Consider the following 21,415-nt stretch of genomic DNA (forward strand, 5'->3'; position numbering starts at 1 on the left):
GAGAGAGAGAGACATTGTATGTGAGTTTGTAAACACTGCTTCTAAGGAATTTTATGTTATAATTTATTGAAGAGTACTGACAGAGAAGCAGATCTTTTATCTAAAATACACATACTTCCCACCAAATAAGTTGTATATACAGGTACTATAGCAACCAGTCTTCCCCTTCACCATCATGCATATGTCGTACATCCAATGAATACTGATGAAAATTGTTTCTCTAAACTAAGTTTCACTACAGACACCATCATGTCTCAATATCTTCTCACATGCCTTTTTACTATTTATTATCCTTTTAGTCCGTGTATTCCTGCCTTCTGCAACTATCATCAGGTGATTTTGCCTGGTTATTTTGGTACTACTGGGGTATCTACAAGTCATTATGTAGACAATAACTTCATCATGTATTTCAATGCACTGCTGCACCAACTTTTTCATGGCCCTGTGACTGAGTGATGGGTTCAGTAATCACTCAGTGTTCTCTTCAATTGTAAGCACATACTTCAGTTAAGGCTCTCCTACAGAATAAAAAATAACAGTATATTTCTTTCTTCCTCCTCCTTTTTTCACAATATACTTATCCTATATTGAACTACCAGGTCATTACTGTCATCAGCATCCATAAATAGAGCCCAACACGGAAAATCCTGCGTCATGAATTAGAGACAATTAACAATTACTTATGGTAGGAAGGTACTGACAGAAAGTACAAACTTATGGAGTGGATAACAGAAGCACTGAGTTGTCAACAGGCACACACAAGAGAAAAAAATCTGACTAGCTTTTGGAATCATTTGTCAAGTTAAGAGTACACACACACACACACACACACACACACACACACACACACACACCTGTGCTCCTACACATGGTACCGGCTGGACACACACACACACACACACACACACACACACACACACACACACACACACACACACACACACCTGTGCTCCTACACATTGTACCATCTGGGCACACAAAGCCAGAATTGAGTTGCAGTGGGTAGACCAGAGTCTGGTGGCGGTTGCGTCAGGTGGGGTTGGAGTTGGGATTGGGTTGGGTGGGAAGGGTAGGTTAGAGGGAGCGAGAGTGAGAGTGGGAGAGGGAGAGACAGGAACAGAGGTTGCATGTTGGTAGCTAGCAGCTTGGAGGGAGTCAGCAGTTTTGCTAGATAGGAATGTGGGAGGGAGGGGTGGCAGACATATGGGCTAGGAATGTGATGCAAGGGCACCAGAGCCAAAGGGGTGCAGTGCACAGTGAAGGTTACATGGAGACATGGTTTAGGAGGAGGTGAAAGGACAGAGGAAAGGTAAACATTTGAGTGGAGGGTGTGGGGCCAGTGGGCTAATGGAGACTGAGGTCAGGGGGAGTTACAGGAATGATGGATGTATTACAAGGATAGCTTCCATCTGCATAATTTAGAAAAGTTGGTAGTGGAGGGAAGGATCCAGATGGCCCAAGCTGTGAAACATTCACTGAAAACAAACATGTTGTGTTCACCATCTGGATGTTGTGCCACAAAGTGGTCACCTTCGTTCTTGTCCAGAGTATTCTTGTGGATAGTTGGTTGGTTGTCATACCAACATAAAAAGCTGTGCAGTGACTGCAGCAGAGTTTGAATATGATATGGTCACTTGCATTGGTGGCCCTCCCTCTGATGGGGAATGGTACGCCTTTGACAGGGCTGAAGTAGGCAGTGCTGTGTGGGTGGACTGAGCATGTCTTGCACCTGGGTCTTTGACAGGGATTGGACCTCTGTGGCAAGCAGTTGAGTGGGGGAGTGGCATAGGATGGACCAGGGTGTTGCATAGGTAGGGTGGCAGAGGGTACCACTTTAGGAGGAGTGGGGACGATCTTGGGTAGGATTTCCCTCATTTCTGGACATGATGATAGATGAGACAATGAAAGCCTGGGAAAGGATATGGTTCAGTTGTCTCAGTGCAGAGTAATTTTGGGTGATGAAGGGATGCTCCTTTGTAGCTGATTCTTGGATGTGGTGTGAGGATTAGAGATGTGTCAGGATGTGTCATAGGAAATATGTCAGTGGACTAGATTTGGAGGGTAGTACTGGTCTTTAAAGGCTCTGTGTCATCTTCAGCAGAATGGGCAAGGGAGTCCAAATCACTGAAGATGCGATGTACACCACTCACATGGCTGCATGTGAGTGATTTTCTAGGTGTGGAAGGTTGGTTGAAAAGTGATCAAACACAGTTTGCATTAGGCAGACAGGCAAATCAGTGCTCTAACTAAATGTCGTTGGAAGGTGAAAATGAACTCCAAATCAGTCCTGGAGAAAACAACGTCATCAATTGATACACCTGAGGGCTTAAAGTAGACATTGGCTGGATAACAAGTGAGACCGTGGCAGTCCACGGCAGCCCTTAAAATCTGCTGTGGTAATCTGGTGCCAGCAGGTGTATCCTTCCACATGATGCCTAGTAATTTAGCTGGATGTATGGATAATTACATCGAATAATCTCCTGATCTGTCCAGTGGGATTACAAGTCCAACTAGAGTGACACACATTACATTTTATAGTGACAGCAGTGGGGAACAAAATTTTCATGTTATCTGCAGCCTTCTATTCCTTTGTAATCTGTGTGTCACAAGAATGACCAATGACCATGTATACACTGATATATTGAACCTGTCGTTACATTGACTGTGTAACATACCTCACATTTTAGTAGGCACAGAAGCGGTAATACGTTTTCCCAATGCTCCCTTCATTTTTTATTTCATTCATGAATTTACCCTTAGTTTTTACACAACATAGTAATGGTGCTTTGTTATCTCTAGTAATGAACTGTCGACTGAACTTTTTCCATCACAATGCATCTGTAGTAAATGACTTATCCACTGCCATCAATTTCAAAGATTTAGGTGAGTGAAGAAATACTTAAAGATATAAGGATTACCCTTAACTTTTTAAAGTATTTCAATCACAGCAATAGAGTATCTACTATCTTATCTGATGAAATGTAAAACCTGCCACCTACAGCTGACTGCTGTGAGATGCACAGACACATGATCAGAGACTTCCATAGCTTTCAAGCTACTAGTCTTTTCCTAGTGTAATAATACACCTGCATGATCATGCCCAGTTGTGCACGCACAACCCACACCCAGCCAACTGCCTACTCTCTCTCTCTCTCTCTCTCTCTCTCTCTCACACACACACACACACACACACACACACACACACACACACACACACACACACACACACACACAAGCACGCACACACTCTGTAGCAGTAGCCACACTGACATTTTATGAGCTGATGCTTGGGCTCAAAGAAACAGGGGAGGTGGTAAGAGAGAAGGAAGAGGTGGGAGTAGGAGAGGAGAGAGGGAGAGGGGAGGAGAGAGAGAGAGGGGGGGAGGGGGAGGGAGAAAGGGAGGAGGTGTAAAATAAGTACAGTATGGAGTAGCGCAGAAAATAACCCTACAGAAAATGTGGGATTAAGAATATAGGAGAAAGAACAGCTTTAAACCAAGAGACTTACAAGAATGGAGGACAGTTGCCCCCTATGAATTTATGAGGAGCCGCTGCTAGGGAGGAGGATCCAAACGGCACAGGTACTGAAGCAGCTATTTAAATCATTGATAGTATTGTGTGAACAACTGGTATAGTAATGTTTGTAGTTAACCATAGTTCATAATGGTCATTCCTGCAGTCACACAACTGGTTAACTTGTCAGACTCACATAGGACACTGAATTTTCAGGGTAACTGGTACAAAAATGTGGCTGCTTTCATATATGGCACTACCTTTTACAGGACAGAAAATGCCTGTGACTCTATGGCTGTAAGAATTGGTAGATGGGCTGACAGGACAGGTTTAAAGGGGGGACAGTAGGGGGTGAGGGGTATAGTATAGTATAGGACTGGGAGCAAAGGTTGCAAAATATGGAACAAATTATTGCATTGGTTGAATGAGCAGTGGACAACTATTTTGGGCGAAGAAGATAAAATTTTGGATATGATACATCATCACAGAGCAAGATGACATGTTGTGAAGGCCACAGAGAAGGATGTGGTTAAGTTTTACACCACCTGGGTGATATCAGTGTCTGCTTCACAGCAGCTTCAGGTTCGTTGATATGACAGAGAAACAAAGATGACATAAGAAAGCTGCTACTAGACTAGATGGATAGCAGATGTTTCAGCTCTGGCAAGATTATCGGTATATCTGGCTAACTCCTGCTTCTCACTGCCAATGGTGTGCTTATATGTACTAAGGCAGTAGGTCACATCCTTTTTAATATGAAAAGGGTCACAGCTCTCAAAATGAGGATACTGTTGATGGTTGGTGGGTTTTATGGTAACAAATGTTTTTATGGAGCCATCAGAGAGGCAGAGTTCAACTTCTAGGAAGGCAGCTTGTTGAGTTGAGAAAGACCATGTGAAATGGATTTTCGGGGTAGATGTTGAGGTTCTGGAGACATGAGCAGAGAATGTCATTGCCCTGAATCCAGATACAAAGATATCAATAAATCTAAGCCAGATAAGATATTTTAGGTGCTGAATGGATAGGAATGATTTCTCTGGGCAGTCCTTGGACAAATTAGCTAGGCACAGTTCCATTGACTTCTTTGTAGTCTCATAAAATTTGTTGTGCATAATACATTACAATTCAGATATAACAGTGTCTATAATAATTTCCATGGGAACAGCTGAGAGACATTTAATGAGCTTAACATACAAGCAGAGAATACTGGCCTCCAAATTTCATTTGGGAAAACCAAGTTTATAACGAACATAAATTCACCAAGAGAGCATGTAGTGGGCCAAGTCAAAATTAAGCGAGTTGTAAAGTTTAAATATCTCAGAAAATGGATAATAAGCACCTTATCAGAGAACCTTATCAGAGAATGAAGCCTTCATATCACACATGAACAAAATGGAAATGGCATTCCATTTAACCAAAAACATCTGCAAGAAAAGATCAGTATCGTTAAATGCAATTAAAGGCATAACTGCAGTGTTATCTGTCCGGAGGTCTTGTATGCTTCTGAATGCCTAGCAATGAAAAAAAAGGCCTAATCAAAAAACTGGAGGCTAAGGACATAGGACTTGAATGAGCCCCAGAAGACTCACAAATTGTATGATCACCTACTTTCAGGAGAAGAAAACAAAATAGGCCTGGTTCACAGAGGTAGAGAAAGATCTTAAAGAAGTGAGGATCACCCATGATATCTTGGAATGTGTCCCACTCAAGGAGAAAGTTATGATGGGGAAGGGTTTCCAATAAAGGCCAAAACTAAAAACAAGAAAGGCTTGGACCCAAGAGAGGAAGGAGCAAAACCCAGAATGAATGCGGGACACTGGGCAAACATCAGAAATCGTCACACAAGACAGTTGAAACAATGTGGTCTAAAGATGGCTGATACAAAATGAATGAATAATACTGAAAAAAGGCTTTACTACATTTAATTACTACTGCCTTTGTATCAGAAAGGAATGAATAATGGAAGTACCAAAGTCTTTGATTGTTTGCCTGATGATGTATAAAGTGTGACTGACAGCACTGCCAAATTTGAAACTAAGGTATTAATGTTCATTTTGGATAACTCTTTATATCCCACAGGGGATGTTTTATTAAGAAACCTAATAATTATAAAAGGCATAAGACCAACAAGTTTACTTCCATTATCAAATTTAATATATTTTTTCTTGTTCTGGGGGGGGGGGGGGGTTCTTCTGTAACTGGTAAGCATTTGGCCACAGTTAAATATAAATTAAATTAATTCATTCCACCTCATCATAACATCAAAATGACCCATAAGACACATATATAACTAACTCCACCTTCGGCTGTCACTTAACGTTGCCGAAAGAAGAAAATAGGAGACAAGTCAATGCACTCAAATGTTTGTGCAATTACCTCTTTCTTTTTTACAATACCACAGTCAGCCATATGTAGATATCTGGTAACACTCTCTCTCTCTCTCTCTCTCTCTCTCTCTCTCTCTCTCTCTCTCTCACACACACACACACACACACACACACACACACACACACAATTGGAAGCAATATAGTGAGACTAAAGATAGTACAATTTGTCCACGAAAGATCATTCCTGAAAAACAATGTCACATAAAAAATGTTAGTAGCCAAAGAGGATTCCTTAGGTCAAGATCACACTGGACAGATAATACCAAAAATAAATTAAGAGACAGATTGCTGCATAGTAATTACCTCCAGAAGACAACACTGCCAACAGACACAAAGTCTACTGTCACACACACTACAGGTGAGTCACCCTCACCAGGGGATTCAAGAGTCCAGCCCTTCCTGTTTTAACCTTCCGCGACATATTTCTCTCCACTCCCAAAGGAAGGAACTATTAATTCCGAAAATTAGGTAGTGTGTCACTTTTACTTGCATGCAGGTCAATTGTCACTGCTCCTGGAGGTAAGTAATGACAAGCAACTCTGTCTTATAATTTATTAATTTTCTCAATTGGGTTTTCCTTTGACATAATTAAAGGCCCTGAAAAAAGACAACTGCAGGAATGAAAAAAGCTATCATCAACATATCAGGATGAAAGTACATGATCAGCCAACTGTAGCTGCATATAATTGAACATAAGGCACCACCTTATTATGCTGATAAGACAAAAGCCTAAGCAGTAATACATATTCACAAGAGTCCACCACCATTTCTCAGGAGAGTCCAAATTTTTCAATAATCTGTTAACCTGTTGAGAAACACCAAACTGATGAAATAAAACATGCCACAACATGACTTTACAGTAACACTCAATTAACTTTAATTTTGTTATGAACTTTTACCATAAATGAACAGAAATTACTTCTTTCATGATTAAGTTGGATGAAGTGGTCTGTATTATAACAAGGTTCTTATAGGGTATTTACAACTACAAAATGCATGTCAAGTGGAGTGGTGTGCAGTAATACAGGTGACATATTATGCAAGGAACACATGGCGACATGGAACTGCTGTAAAATTAAAACTCTCACCTAAACTAGCAGTTCATCATGTGGTGAAACGATGATCAGCATACCCCATCTCCCAAGTTTGAAGTATTTAGGCTTTTTTTAAATAGCAGAACTGGCCTTGAATGTTTTGTGATTAGTAAAATGTCATGACTGGTAATTTTTTCTTCCTCTTTTTTTCGATATATAAGGATCACAGTCAAGAAAAGGAAGTGCAGCTTTCATTTTAAATCAGTTTTATAACTCTTAGTTTGCGCATACTGTTTCATTGGACCCTTGATAGTCAGACTTTCATCAAGGAGCGCAAGGTAAGACTTAAAATGCAGCAAAAAAACCAAACACCACACAAAACAAAGTGATGAAATATTAACTTGAGGTAACATGTTTAATAACAAATTTAAAGCAACATGATGATGCCTCCAATTGGAAATCAACAGTCATTCTCATATGATGAGGGAGAATAGGGTTCTGCTGGTTTTATGCTATTGGCATCCACCCAACAATTCTCTTTTTGAAATTTGCACTTTGAAACTAGGATGATTCAACCCAGTTTAATGTTTTGAGTGTTAGAAAAAGTACTTGAAATCATGTTCAAACAAATTACAAAGCTTTACCGTTGACAGTACCTACACAGAAAAATAACAACTTTTGTTGTTATCTTACATTTCAAAATTTTCATGTGATACAGTCGTATATTATAATCTACTAATCAAATACCTTTCTGCCCATATGAAAGAAATACAAGGATGTAAAATGAAAAACAAGCCAAGGTTGCAAATTTCACTTCTTTTATTTACTTTTTGACTAGTTTCGGGCTGTACCTATTTTCAGGATGAAAGTACATGATCAGCCAACTGTAGCTGCACATAATTGTCCTACAGGACAGAAAACCATATTTTCACTCATTTACAAGGCAGGTATTACCTTTTTTTTTTTTGCACATGCCTAAAATACAGAAAATATTATCTCAAGACTATGTAACACATAGTCGAAATGGTCTATCTGAAAATGCAAAAAATGTCTCAAAAATATATATGTATTATGAAGTGCAAATGAACAGTTACAGCGCATACCGGTAACTGGCTGTCTACTCCTCTTGCTGCCACAAGGAAACCTTGGGGGAGGGGATGCCCAATCAGGATGTAGGAAACCTTTTTTACTTATTATTCTCCAACCTTAAAAAATACAACAATTAGTACAATAACAGTAAAAGTCAACAATAAAATTAATACTTTTAAAATCTTTACCAAAAGCAGTCAGTTACTTAAAATCACTGAACAGTAAAATATAGCAGTACCACATAAAGTGTGTTTAATAAAGATGTATGCCAAGTTGGCACGTAAAAATGATTAAATGTGAACCACAACATTAGTATTAACAGAAAACAAAATAACAGTCCATTAAAAATTCCAACCCTTTCTAATCATAAAAACTTTACCATAACAAACTTAAACACACTAACAGGCATATAGGGTGGGAGTAAGGCTGTAGAGGGAGGGGAGGGAGAAGAGGAGAGAGATTGGGGGTTTGGAGGAGTATGGAGGGCTAGGAAATGGGTTGGGGCGGGGAGGGGGGGGGGGTGGAGAATCATGAAGATGAAGTCAAATGGACAACATGGCAAAAATGGAAATAACACTTGTTCAGTATCAGTAAAACAGACTTACTGAAACTAGACAGGAAATGACTATTTGCCATTTTTATAATCAAATAAATAAGAACTACTATAGATTAATGGATTCAATGTAGAAACCATACACCATATGTTACTTAGATGGAGCCAACAGAAAATATATGCTAATTTGCTAACAAAAAGGAACCCAAACATTATTTTTTTAATAATTTAGGAAGACAACATAATTAACCAGTAAACTGAGCTTCATAATCTGCCATACACATCATACCATTTTTATGGTTTAGGGTGCAAAACTGCTACTGTCATAAGCACCCATTCTGTGACTTAGGGAAGGGTAAAAAAAACTAATGTTAAATTAGCAGAAATGGGGGCGGAACCCAAAACGAAGGGAGGAAACTAAAAATGGAAGGAAATCTTAGGGGGTGGTTGTCCCCAAAAAAGAGCTTCAAGTGACCTATGTCATCTCACTGACACTGATAAACCCACGGATGCATGTCATCTGCTAAAAGGGAAGATATGTCAGGCGACAGCTGTGACTGAGCATGTAGTGGATTTAAAAAAGGGGCACTGAAGTAAAAGGTGTCTCACCATCCATGGTTGAGAGCAATGGGGACAAAGCAGGGGAGGAACACCACTTAAAAGATGTCAATGGCTAAAAAGACAGTGCACTATCCTGAGTCTAGTTAAAATTTCCTCCTCCCGATGACGAGGCCAGGAGGAAGAGGTCCAAGCACAGGGTAGCGGTTTTCAGGGTGTATACGGGGACAAGGAAAAAAAAATCCCGGATTTCTCCCAGATATCCTGTTTAAAAAATATGCTTTTCCCCCAGGCGAAAGCACACTTTTTCTGTGCTAAGTGACAGTAGGTTTTCCACAGATTTTTCCCTCGGAACTGTAAAACTTACCAATCCTTTGAATGGTTAACGTTTTATACAATTGCGTATAACTTCCCAGAAAAAAAAGAAAAGTTGGGGCAAAGAAGTTTTGAAGAGTCTTTTAATAAAAAAGGAGAGAAGTTTTGGAAAGACCTTTGATTTGCAGCAACATATACGCTGCACATTATTATGAAAGTATAAATTTGAATTGCACCAAACACAGCACATTAGTTTCCGGAGCGTTGAAACTGAGGTTGCGATGTCCTTTTGTAAGCGAGTCATATCTCAAGGCACGAGATCTCGTCAGCCGATGACAGCAGCTATTCAGAGCATAGGACACGTGTTATAGTCAGCCAAAAGCAAGATCACTGGTTACATTGCGCAAACACGCAAGAGGAAAAGTTAACGGTTTACATTAATGTACACAACACCATATATCTACAAGAAAAGCTAAGCATTCACATATAATATTAGTCTCTAAGATTAACACGCTACAACAGAAGCTAAACTTCAACATGTAATATTGATTTTTTTTTGTGTGTGTTATACTTTAAGACATATCACACAAATGTGCCAGTAAATTTAAAATTATGACATAACTGTCTCGGCTCGAAATTCTTGAAAGTTGCTGGTCCTCAAACTGTTCAGTTTCGAACGCTTTGTGATTTAGATATCCATCCCACTTTCTCACATGTAACATAATTCATCTTGTGTAAAAAAAAGAAATTTACTTTGAAAGTAACGCTTTTCTAACCACCGTTCGCAATACTATCCGGAGACTGTTAGAAATAGGTCTGATTTACCAGTTGCCATAGAGCACCAGAAAACAGGCAGTGGTGTAGGAAGCCCGTATGTTCGTGTGTATAAAGCACTAAGAGAGCGTGCATTACACCATAAAAGAAACAGGACATCAGAGGATACTCAAAAGAGCATTGAAATTTCGTAAACCATACTAAAATGCATAATTCGGCTTGAAGTGCAATTGGCTTTTTTCAGATTCACAATGAAGTAGGTCCCATCTGATATTAACCTTTTCAGTGTGGTTTTAGGGATGTAAATTTTCTTGGAGTTCCAGTACTCTACGGTCTCATTTTTGGTTCTTTATTATGGCATAATGCCATATATGGCAGAAGATGATAACGTGCACTTGAAATTCAGCGAACAGTTGGAACTAGCCAATACTGTAGAATGAAACACTTCATTTCAAATAAAATGATTGACTCAGCAGAAAGATTAATAAAGCCAAATTTCTGTAGCAAACTTGCAAAAATAACTTCACTGTTCTGCTAGGCGATTAATGCTTGACTGCTACTAACTTGGAAATAAAATCAAATAAGAAAGCTGAAATTAATGATATTTTTGCCCTCCATAATTATTTGAATGTATTTTAATTCACTTGATAGCTCCTGGCCACAGAAATCTGTTTTGTTTTCATTTGACGTGCGAGCTGTACCCAAAGAAAAGCAGCGAAATCACTTAACGTAACCACAGGTCACGTGGAGGTTAAACCCCTCCCCACTACAACTCGGACAACTCTGTGCAAGCGCAAATCTGGCAGGTAGGGTGCGCGAGAAAAAATTTTCTCAAAAAATTTTCTCTTTTGCATCTGGCTGCTTGCTGCTACTACCGGAGTCAAATGCGCATGCGCAACAGACCGCTGGCAATTGGTCAAACGAACCTAATGTGAACAGTTGTGACACATGCTCATAGCAAAAATGGTTCAAATGGCTCTGAGCACTATGGGACTTAACTTCTGAGGTCATCAGTCCCCTAGAACTTATAACTACTTAAACGTAACTAACCTAAGGACATCACACACACCCATGCCCGAGGCAGGATTCGAACCTGCGACCATAGCGGTCGCGCGGTTCCAGACTGTAGCGCCTAGAACAGCTTGGCCACCCCAGCCGGCTGCTCATAGCAAGCAGTTTATTGTTACAAAGAATTACACTCTGCGCCCGACGGCCTTTGATATATTATTGCTATTTGCAGACGCTAGTGTGTGCACGGTTTTTTGTTGTTGTAAATTGTACATTTCCTTTGCCACTAAAGTTTTATTTTTTCCCCCTCTCGTTTCTATTTTATTGCTGCAGTGTCATTATCCAGTAACAGGATACAATAACATTCTTTGCTAGAGAATCAATTCTGCAGTCAAAATTACAAAAATTTAACTGAAAGCTAAAACAATGAAAAATTCGCGGAATTCCGAAAAATTCCCGGGTTTTTCCTGGATGAAAAAATTCCCAGTTTTTTCCCGGATTTCCCGGTTGTTCTGGGTCGTATAAACCCTGTTTTTATGACCCAACATTTATTGGGAAGTTTAGACCAATGTGTGTGCCATAAAAGAGCAACACGATGACATAAAAAGCACTGTAGATCGGCTAAGGGAACCATGCATATAGTGGGCCGAGGAAGAGAGACTGAAGCCTCAGCCGCTAGATTGGCTGCCCCCCCAAGTGGAGCAAGTGGAGGCAGTCCTGAATCCAGTGGACCAGAGGGTTGACGGGATAAAGAGCTTGGAGGTTGAGGAGAGAGCTGAGGGAATCTGAGTCATATAATTTACTGTAGCCACTTATGACGATAGATGTATTGGACAGCCTGGAGAACAGCGTAAAGCTCCGCAATAAAAACCGAAGTTTGGGCAGTCAAAATAGATTAGGGGTGTTACCAACAATATAGGCATTCCCAACACCAAATGTGGTTTTTGAACCGTCAGTGTAGATAAATGTGGCATCCTCCATTTGTGCACATAAGGCAGCAAATTCCCTTGGAAACCTAACAAAGGTCTCGCAGGCAGGTCCGAGGACGAAGCCAAGGTGGCACCTTACCCACATTTGTCAAGAAAGTTTTAGGAAAGAGAATATAGCAGTTGACGGAAGCGGACTCCCCGTGGTAGTAGAGAGGAAGGCTGTCTGCATACCCTAAATCCAAGGAGGCGTCGAAAAAAAGGGCATGGGTTGAATGAGTAGGCATGGAAGACTTGATGGGAAGGTGGAGGAAACTCCATATGATGCCAAAAATTTACACAGATGGTCTTACTGGGTCCGTTGAGAGTTGTAGTAGCTCGCAATATCGTTGACAAAGAGGGACCCGAGACATCAGGGAGGAGACAAACCATAACTGGATTTATGGCAATGGCAAACAGTACTAAACTTAACACAGAGCCCTGGGGCACCCCATTTTCTTGGGAGGAAGTACGGGAGAGAGTAGTGTTCACTCGCACCTTAAATGTACGGTCTGTCATAAATTCACGAAGAAAAAGGGCTAGCCGACCTCGAAAGCCCGAGAGAACAGTGTGCGGAGGACGCCTGACCTCCAACAGGTATCGTATGCCCTCTCCACATCAAAAAATGTTGCTACTGTTTGGTGTTTCCTGCGAAAATTGTTCACAATGTAAGTGGAAAGAGCAACAAGATAGTCAACTGCAGAACGATGCTTTCAGAAACCGCATTGTACAGGTTTCGGGACTCCAGCCACCAGCCTAAACGGCAATTCACCATATGCTTCAAAACCTTACATACACTACTAATGAGAGATATGGGGCAATAGTTAGAGGGGAGATGTTTGTTCTTTACAGGTTTTGCAACAGGAATGACAATAGCTTCCTGCCATCTTCTGGGATATGTACTGTCGGTCCAAATTCGATCATAAAGGCGAAGGAGGTAACGCACACTACAGTATGATAAATGCAGCAACATTTGCACGTGGATGCCATCTGGTCCTGAGGCGGAAGAGCGAGAGGAAGAGAGCACGTGTTGGAGTTCCCGCATAGAGGAAACAGTATTATAGCTTTCGCTATTTTGAGAGGAGAAAGCAAGAGGTCGCACTTCTGCTTCTTGTTTCTTCGGGAGAAAGACTATTGGGTAATTTGTTGAGCTCGAAATCTCAGCAAAGTGTTGAGCCAAGAGTAACAAATTGTGACTGGGTTCACTAAGGTATCATGCGCGACAGTAGCCCAGAGAATATGACTCCAAACTACAGAAGAGGGAGTGAAGGTGTTAAAGGAGCAGTTAAAGAAGTACCAGCTTGCCTTGTTGCTAACGCAGATGATGTGACGGCATCGCACACGTAACTGCTTAGAGCGGACACCGTTGGCCAATGTAGGATGGTGGCAGAAAACGCGAAGATCATGTCTCCGATCGCGTATTGCGTCACAGCACGTCTCGTTGCATCAAGGAATTGGGGGCACTGGGGCACAGAGGAGGTACGAGGTATTGAACGTCCTGCGGCTTAACATGAGTGACCTGATCATCAAAGCTACGAAACTGAAGGTCATCGAATGTCGCTAGAGAGGAGAAAAGTGTCCAATCAGCTTGGGAAAACTTCCAGCGTCTTGGGCGCATAGATGGCAGTTGTGGCTGTAATCGAAGGACACATGGAACATAGTTACTCGATTGTGTATCAGCAAGAACGAACCATTCAAAGTGCCGAACTAGCTGATCAGTACCGACCAAAAGGTCCCAATGAGAGAAGTTTGACATGGAGGCAGACAAAAATGTATGTTCCCCAGTGTTGAGGCAAACAAGATTCACTTGGTGGAAGAGGTCAATCAACAGGGTGCCTCATGGACAAGGATGCAGAGGTTCCCAAAGCGGGTGGTGGGCATTGGTGTCCCGAACCAGCAAATTGGGGTGAGGGGTGGGCAGCTGACCAAGGAGATGATGAGATCGGCTCTTCCCACTGATGTCGATGATGGTGGTGTGACGGAGTGCCCTCAACAGAGGGGAGATCAAACTGAACCGATTGGAAAAGAGGGAAGACAAAGCGATCATGGGGATGTAGCTTTGTTTCCTGAAGACAGAAGACGACCGTGGAGTAGGATCCTCATAGGATCAACAATTCATTATAACTGCAGTAAATTCCACAGATATTCCAATGACAGGGCGGACAGAAAAGGGAAAAATCTCATCACAGTTGCCGTCAACTCAATGACCACTGAAAGCCAGCAGCCGACGGCATGGAACGGCATTCAGCCAAAGGCAAAAGATCCTGATCCATATGTTGTTCAGGAGCAGCTCCTGCTGCCAGGGATTGGCTGTTTGATCAGCTACCAGCGGTGCGTCTCGGAGACATGGAAGACAGCCAAGGGTAGCTACTGCTGGGTAGTGCTGGACAGTAAACACGCTGTGGTGGAGAAGGAGAGGAACTTTATTTCGTATGAGCCTTCTTGGAAGCAGGATGTTGAGATGAGGGAGGAATCGATGGTTGTGAGGTCGGGGTATGTAAAAAATCTTTGCACATGGGCTCTGTTTTGGAAGTCCGGGTGTCTGATTTTGGGGCCCTGATTTAGCAGGAGCCGATGTGGGGTGAGTCTTAGAGTGAGCGTGGGGAGGTTGAACGGGTGATCTTTGGGCTGGGCAATCTGATGACCGTGGCACTAAAGGTGAGATTGCATGGCTACCTCCTTAGTAGGCCGAGGAGATTCAAGGACAATGGTATATTTACCTGTTGGGAGCACAGTGGGCTTTCCACTGGTGAATAACTTACGATCGGTAAATGTAGACACCTTTTCCTTCACTCAGATTTCCTGAATAATTTGTTCATCTTTGAAAATAGGGCAATCTCGAGACAAAGCAGCATGGTCGCCCATACAGTTGATGCAATGAGGAGATGGAGGCAGAATATCACCCTCACAGGCATTCCTGCCACATGTAACAAATTGTCCGTATTGGAACAGAACTGGCTGGTATGATTAAATTGCTGACACCAATAGCAACGCATAGGGTTGGGGATGTAGGGATGAACTGAAATTATTTCATAGCCCACTTTAATGTTCGATGAAAGTTGAACTCTGTCAAACATTGAGAAGAGAGTACGAATCAGTACCAAATCCTTGTCACCCCTTTTCATGACTCAATGTGCAGCCATCACACCCTGGTCAGATGGGTAATTTTGAATGTCCTCATTGGATAATCCATTGAGGGAATGTGTATAAACCACCCCGCATGATGAATTTAAAGTACGGTGCGCTTCTACCCGGACAGGGAAAGTGCGTAGTAGTGTAGTTCGCAGTAATTTTTTTGCCTGGAGGGCACTGATTGTTTCTAACAACAAGGTGACATTTCGTAATCGAGAGCAAGACTTTACACGACCTGCAATTGCATCAACACCTTTCTTAATAATGAAAGGGTTGACTGTGGAGAAGTCTTGACTTTCATCAGATCGAGAAACAACTAGGAACTTTGGCACTGATGGAAGAACTGTCCGTGGCTGAGACTCACCTAGCTTTCTCTTGTGGGCAGAAGTAGTAGACACAGAGGAAACCTTTGCAAAAATATGCTCCATGATTACCGGTGTCTCTGATGGCGCTCTCCTTCCTCTTGGGGGCCCTCTCTGAGGGCACTCCCGCCTTAGGTGATTGTCCACACCTCCGGTCACACCTCCCAAGAAACGGACAGAGAGACCAATCCGCATGTTCAGAAGGTACCAGCTCAGGTAATCACCCCTCCCTGGCCCTGACCTTTACCCGGGGGTACATACATGTTCTACCTGTCTATCTGGGGTGGGGAATTACGTGTTACCCCATCACCAGCTACACGTGGGAACATGTGGGTCAGCCTTCAGATATGCACGGGCAGGAAAGAGAGAGAAAGGGAGGAACAAAGAAAAGGAAAGAAGAGAGGTCTCAAACGCCACAGTGGAGAAAAGTGTAAAGAGATGAGGCAAGGAAAAGAGAGGGACAAAGGGAGGACAGAGACTTTCCAGTGGAGAGAGCAAAGAAGAGAAATTATGTCTTACAGTCACAAGTGTCCGTCTCTGGACGTAGGCATAAAACATACTCCGAAAGAGAGGGAGAAGGGAAAGGGAAGGGGTGGGGAAGGATCGGGGATAGGGAGAGATGTGGAAAAGGAACGTATGCAGCCCGGAAAGGAAAGGGAGATGCACTAAAATAAAAACATTGTTCTCCTCAGTATATCAGCAATGGAACACAACAGTGACAGAGAGCACATGACAGACCCACAGTAACTGCAGGAACTGAACTACCGACAGCAAAATATGCAATTTATTTTTATGAAATGGTCAGGGAAAGAAGGAAGAGATGACCTGGGGGGAGGACACGAGTTGCAGGCTGTAGTCAGATGGATTAATAAACCAGAAACTGAACTTGTACATGACAATCAACCCGGGGAGCAAAATGTTACTATGAGAATATAAGAAAAGGAGTGGTGAGGGAGGGAGGGAGGGAGGGAGGGAGGGAGGGAGGGAGGGAGGGAGGGAGGGAGGGAAGGGGGTTGAGGAAATTGGGGAGGGGGCAGACCAGGTATACAGGAGCTTGTGATCAAGGGGTTGGTGGAAATGACAATGAGGTTGGTGGTAGGGAAAAAAGAGTATGAATCATTTTGGAACAGAGCAAAGAACTGGGCTAAAGCAAAAATTGACTTGCATGTTCAGAACTTTATCCGCCCCCTTTATTTTGTACTTCAAAATCTCAAGTTCCTTAAAAATAATCAACTCCATACCTTCCGATGTGTGGTGCAAAATCTTCAATGTGTTATCTATAATATCAACCTGGTGACTCTCATTTTATAAATGCCATCCAAATAAGGTCCTATTAGAAAGACCCACATGTTCTTCAAAAAAGATGAAAAAACTATTACCCATTTGTCCAATATAAAATGATTCACAGGATCCACATTGCAACTTACGTAAGAATTATATTTAGCACCCCACTGACCCCCTCCCTGATTGCCAAGCCTATGTTTCACCTTATACCTTAGTTGCCAAGCATACAGAACAATAAGCGTAGATGATTAAGTCTGGACACGGCTGTAAATAGTACTGTACCCGAGTCATATACTTTTCGCGAAAGGGTTGTTAATTTGACGAATACCCAGTTTACGGATGAGGATATGCCACTTCTTAACAAGAGGCCAGGTTATTCACTTCAGCTATCTACATCTGAGAGTGATGTTGCATATTTGATTGCTGAAGTTAAGACAGCATGCATATAGCAAACCGGATTGTTTTAAGGAGACATTTGTTCCTTTCAAAACATGAGAACAGTTACTTAAGGAGTGTCTCAGCACAGAGGGCAATAATGGTAGGCACTGTGAACCACAGGTTTCAGCGGGCATAAACTGTAATATACATAGAGGGAATGCTTTGATAATAAGGGTCAATAAAAGAAATACATTAGTTGTTTTATCATAAGTAATGTACATGGATCAGGTCCTGGATTTTTTGACCAACAATGGTTTGTGAAAGATTGAGAAAGGTCGAAGTTTGTGAATGTAGCTTTACAAAAGAAAGTTTTTAGTTTGCATTTCTTGATGACACCAAGGGAAAATCGGTGTCCTATATGTATGAATCCAAATTTGTGTCTTCTTAAGCCACAAATAAAGTTACACAAAGCTGAAAAAGAGCATGTGTGTTACAATTAACAGTGGAGGTTCTCCACTTACCCCACTTGACAAGTTTTTTTTGCAGAAACTGAAAGGCATATATAAGTTCCACAGTAATCATAGCGTACTAAATAGTGCAGTTTTTGCAGCTGAATGCCAAAAACTTAAAATGTCAGGTGATATAGTAATAACATCCTCCGATATTGTGAATATTTAGACTACTATCTCAATCAAGGAAACCCTATGCCTTGCCACAATGAGTGTTTTGATTATGTCTACCAACAGCTAGATGATCTTGCTATGGGCAATTGCCTCTCAGATTTACTGACTGACATTTTTATTAATAAGATGAAGAGCAGAATTTTTAGTCTGAATTTGGATCTCTCTGACGATAATGCTTTTTTATAAAAGATATGTTGTTGATGCAAATACACCAATCGGATTGCTATCGGCTCATATTGTATAAATCGCACAATATTTCGTGAATGAAACTGCTCGACATCCTTGGGTGATGGTAGATGCTGCTGTCACTGCTGCAAGACGCGAGGGCGCACAGCTACAATGGTCATTAGCGCCCAGACTATGTTAGGTACGCACCGCGAGGCGCAAGGTTAAAACAGCAACTAAAGGGGACAATACTATAAAAGACATAGACAAGCAGAGAGGGGGGGGGGGGGGGGGGGGGAAGAAGAAGAGAGAGAGAGAGAGAGAGAGAATAATAAGCAAATGTCCTTAGACAGGTTAGTCAAGTTGATAAAACGAAGAACGCGAGCAGCTGCTCCTGGTTCATCCGCTAAAATGGCATCCAGAGTACATGGCAGACCAAGATCAAGATGCAGTGTATTAAAATCCGGACAGGACGTTAAAATGTGGTAGACCGTCAGCAATTACCCACATGGGCAGAACGACGCCGGCGCAGCCATCAGCAGATGGCAATGGCTGAACCAGCAGTGTCCAATTTGTAACCGGGCCACAACAACCTCCTCGTGAGGAGGACGTCCAAGCCGCGGGAAGAAGTTTCAAGGGCCGAAGCTTGTTGTCCATAAGTGCAGCCCAATCGACATGTCACAACGATAAAATGCGCCGACAAATGACCCTGCTACAATCTGATGAAGGGACACAACAAGAAGCTGTCCGAGGCTGGAGGACCGCAGCCTTGGCCGCGGCATCTGCAGCTTCGTTCCCAGGGATACTGACATGGCCAGGAACTCCCATAAAGCTAACCGGAGAACCATCGTCCACCAGCTCCTGAAGAGAGCGTTGGATACGGTGCACGAAAGGTGAACCGGATACGGATCACTGAGGCTCTGGATGGCACTAAGGGAATCGGAGCAGATGACATAAGCAGAATGTTGGTGGCGGCAGATGTAAAGAACAGCCTGGTAGAGGGCAAAGACCTCAACTGTGGAGACCGAACAATGGCCATGGAGCCGGTATTTGAAACTTTGTACCCCGACAATAAAAGAACACCCGACCCCGTCATTGGTCTTAGAGCCATCTGTATAAATGAAGGTCATATTAATGAACTTCGAACAAAGTTCGACAAAACGAGAGCGGTGTACCGAACCGGGGGTAACCTCCTTTGGGAGCGAGCTGAGGTCAAGGTGAATGCGAACCTGAGCCTGGAGCCAAGGTGGCATGTGGCTCTCGCCCACTCTAAAGGTTGCAGGGAGTGAAAAATCAAGGTGTTGAAGGAGGCGATGAAAGCGAATTCCAGGGGGTAGCAGGGCAGAGACATACAACCCGTATTGACAGTCGAGAGAGTTGTCAAAAAGAGAACAATAAGACGGGTGGTCGGGCATTGACAGTAGCCGACAGGCATACCGACAAAGCAGTATATCGCGCCGGTAGGTGAGTGGCAATTCACCGGCTTCAGCATGAAGACTCTCGACGGGACTAATATAAAATGCTCCGATCGCAAGACGTAAACCCCGATGTTGTATGGAGTTGAGGCGGCATAAGATGAACGGCCGTGCAGAGGAGTATGCGAAGCTCCCATAATCCAGATTGGAGAGGACGATCGACTGTTATAGACGAAGTACGACGGTTCGATCCGCTCCCCACGGCATACCACTGAGAACACGGAGGACATTTAGAGAATGGGTACAACGGGCAGCCAAATATGACACATGTGGAGACCAGCTAAGTTTCCTGTCTAATGTAAGACCTAAAAATTTTGTTGTCTCCACGAATGGGAGAGCAACAGGACCGAGTCTTAAGGACAGTGGGAGAAACTCTTTGTAGCGCCAGAAGTTAATACAGACCGTCTTCTCGGCAGAAAAATGGAAGCCATTGGCGACACTCCAGGAGTAAAGACGTTCAAGAGAACGCTGAAGACAGCGCTCCAAGAAACATGTACGCTGCGCGCTGCAATAGATGGTAAAATCGTCCACGAAAAGGGAGCCTGATACATCAGCTGGGAGGCAATCCATTATTGGATTGATAGCTATGGCGAAGAGAGCGACACTCAAAACTGAGCCCTGTGACACCCCATTCTCCTGGCGAAAGGTGTCTGACAGGACAGAACCCACCATACCCCGAACTATCGATCCATTAAAAAGGAACAAATAAAAAGAGGGAGGTGACTGCGAAGACCCCATGTATGCATGGTGCGGAGAATGCCCGCCCTCCAACAGGTGTCGTAAGCCTTCTCCAAATCAAAGAACACAGCCACAGTCGGGCGCTTCCGCAAGAAGTTATTCATAATGAAGGTCGACAAGGTAACCAGATGATCAACAGCAGAGCGGCGCCTACAAAATCTACAGTGTACATTGGTAAGTAGGCGTTGAGATTCGAGCAGCCAAACCAAACGAGAGTTAACCATTCGCTCCATCACCTTACAGACACAGCTGGTAAGCGAGATGGGTCGTTAACTGGAAGGCAAGTGCTTGTCCTTCCCCGGCTTAGGAATTGGTACAACAATAGACTCGCACCAGCATGCGGGTACATGTCCTTCAATCCAGATGTGATTATAAGTAGGAAGACAGAAACCTTTATCCGCTGGAGAAAGGTTCTTCAGCATCTGAATATGAATAGAATCAGGCCCTGGAGCAGAGGACCGTGACTACGCAAGTGCATTTTCGAGTTCCCGCATGGTGAATGGGGCATTATAACTTTCACGATTCGAAGAGCGGAAGTTAGGTGGCCTAGCCTCCTCTGCCTGTTTTCGGGGGAGGAAGGCAGGGTGGTAATGAGCGGAGCTCAAAACCTCTGCCAAAAAGCGGCCGAAGGCATTGGAGACATCCTCAGGGGCCACAAGGACGTCATTCACAACCGTCAAGCCAGAAACTAGTGAGTGGACCTTAGTGCCAGATAGTCGGCGCAGGCTACCCCAGACAGCAGAAGAAGGAGTAAAACTGTTGAAGATGCTTGTGAAAGCAGCCCAGCTGGCTTTCTTGCTTTCTTTAATAATACGACGACACTGCGCACATAATCGTTTATAATTGATACAATTTGCCACTGTAGGGCGGCATTTAAAGGTGCGAAAAGCACGTCAACGAGCACGTAAAGCGTCTCTACATGCTGCGGTCTACCAGGGGACGAGTACGCGACGTGGAGAAGAAATGGTGTGAGGGATGGAATATTCAGCAGTGGTGAGAATG

At 42.9% G+C, this 21,415-nt stretch overlaps 1 protein-coding gene across 1 annotated transcript in view; it reads right to left on the reverse strand.

Moving 5' to 3' along the window:
* The window catches only part of LOC126319897 (SWI/SNF-related matrix-associated actin-dependent regulator of chromatin subfamily A-like protein 1), a 146,309-nt gene that overhangs the window by 38,681 nt on the left and 86,213 nt on the right, over positions 1–21,415 (reverse strand). The gene's annotated exons all lie outside the window — the stretch shown is intronic.

The sequence above is a fragment of the Schistocerca gregaria genome, chromosome 2 (assembly GCF_023897955.1).
Source record: "Schistocerca gregaria isolate iqSchGreg1 chromosome 2, iqSchGreg1.2, whole genome shotgun sequence".
Taxonomy (NCBI): Eukaryota; Metazoa; Arthropoda; class Insecta; order Orthoptera; family Acrididae; genus Schistocerca; species Schistocerca gregaria.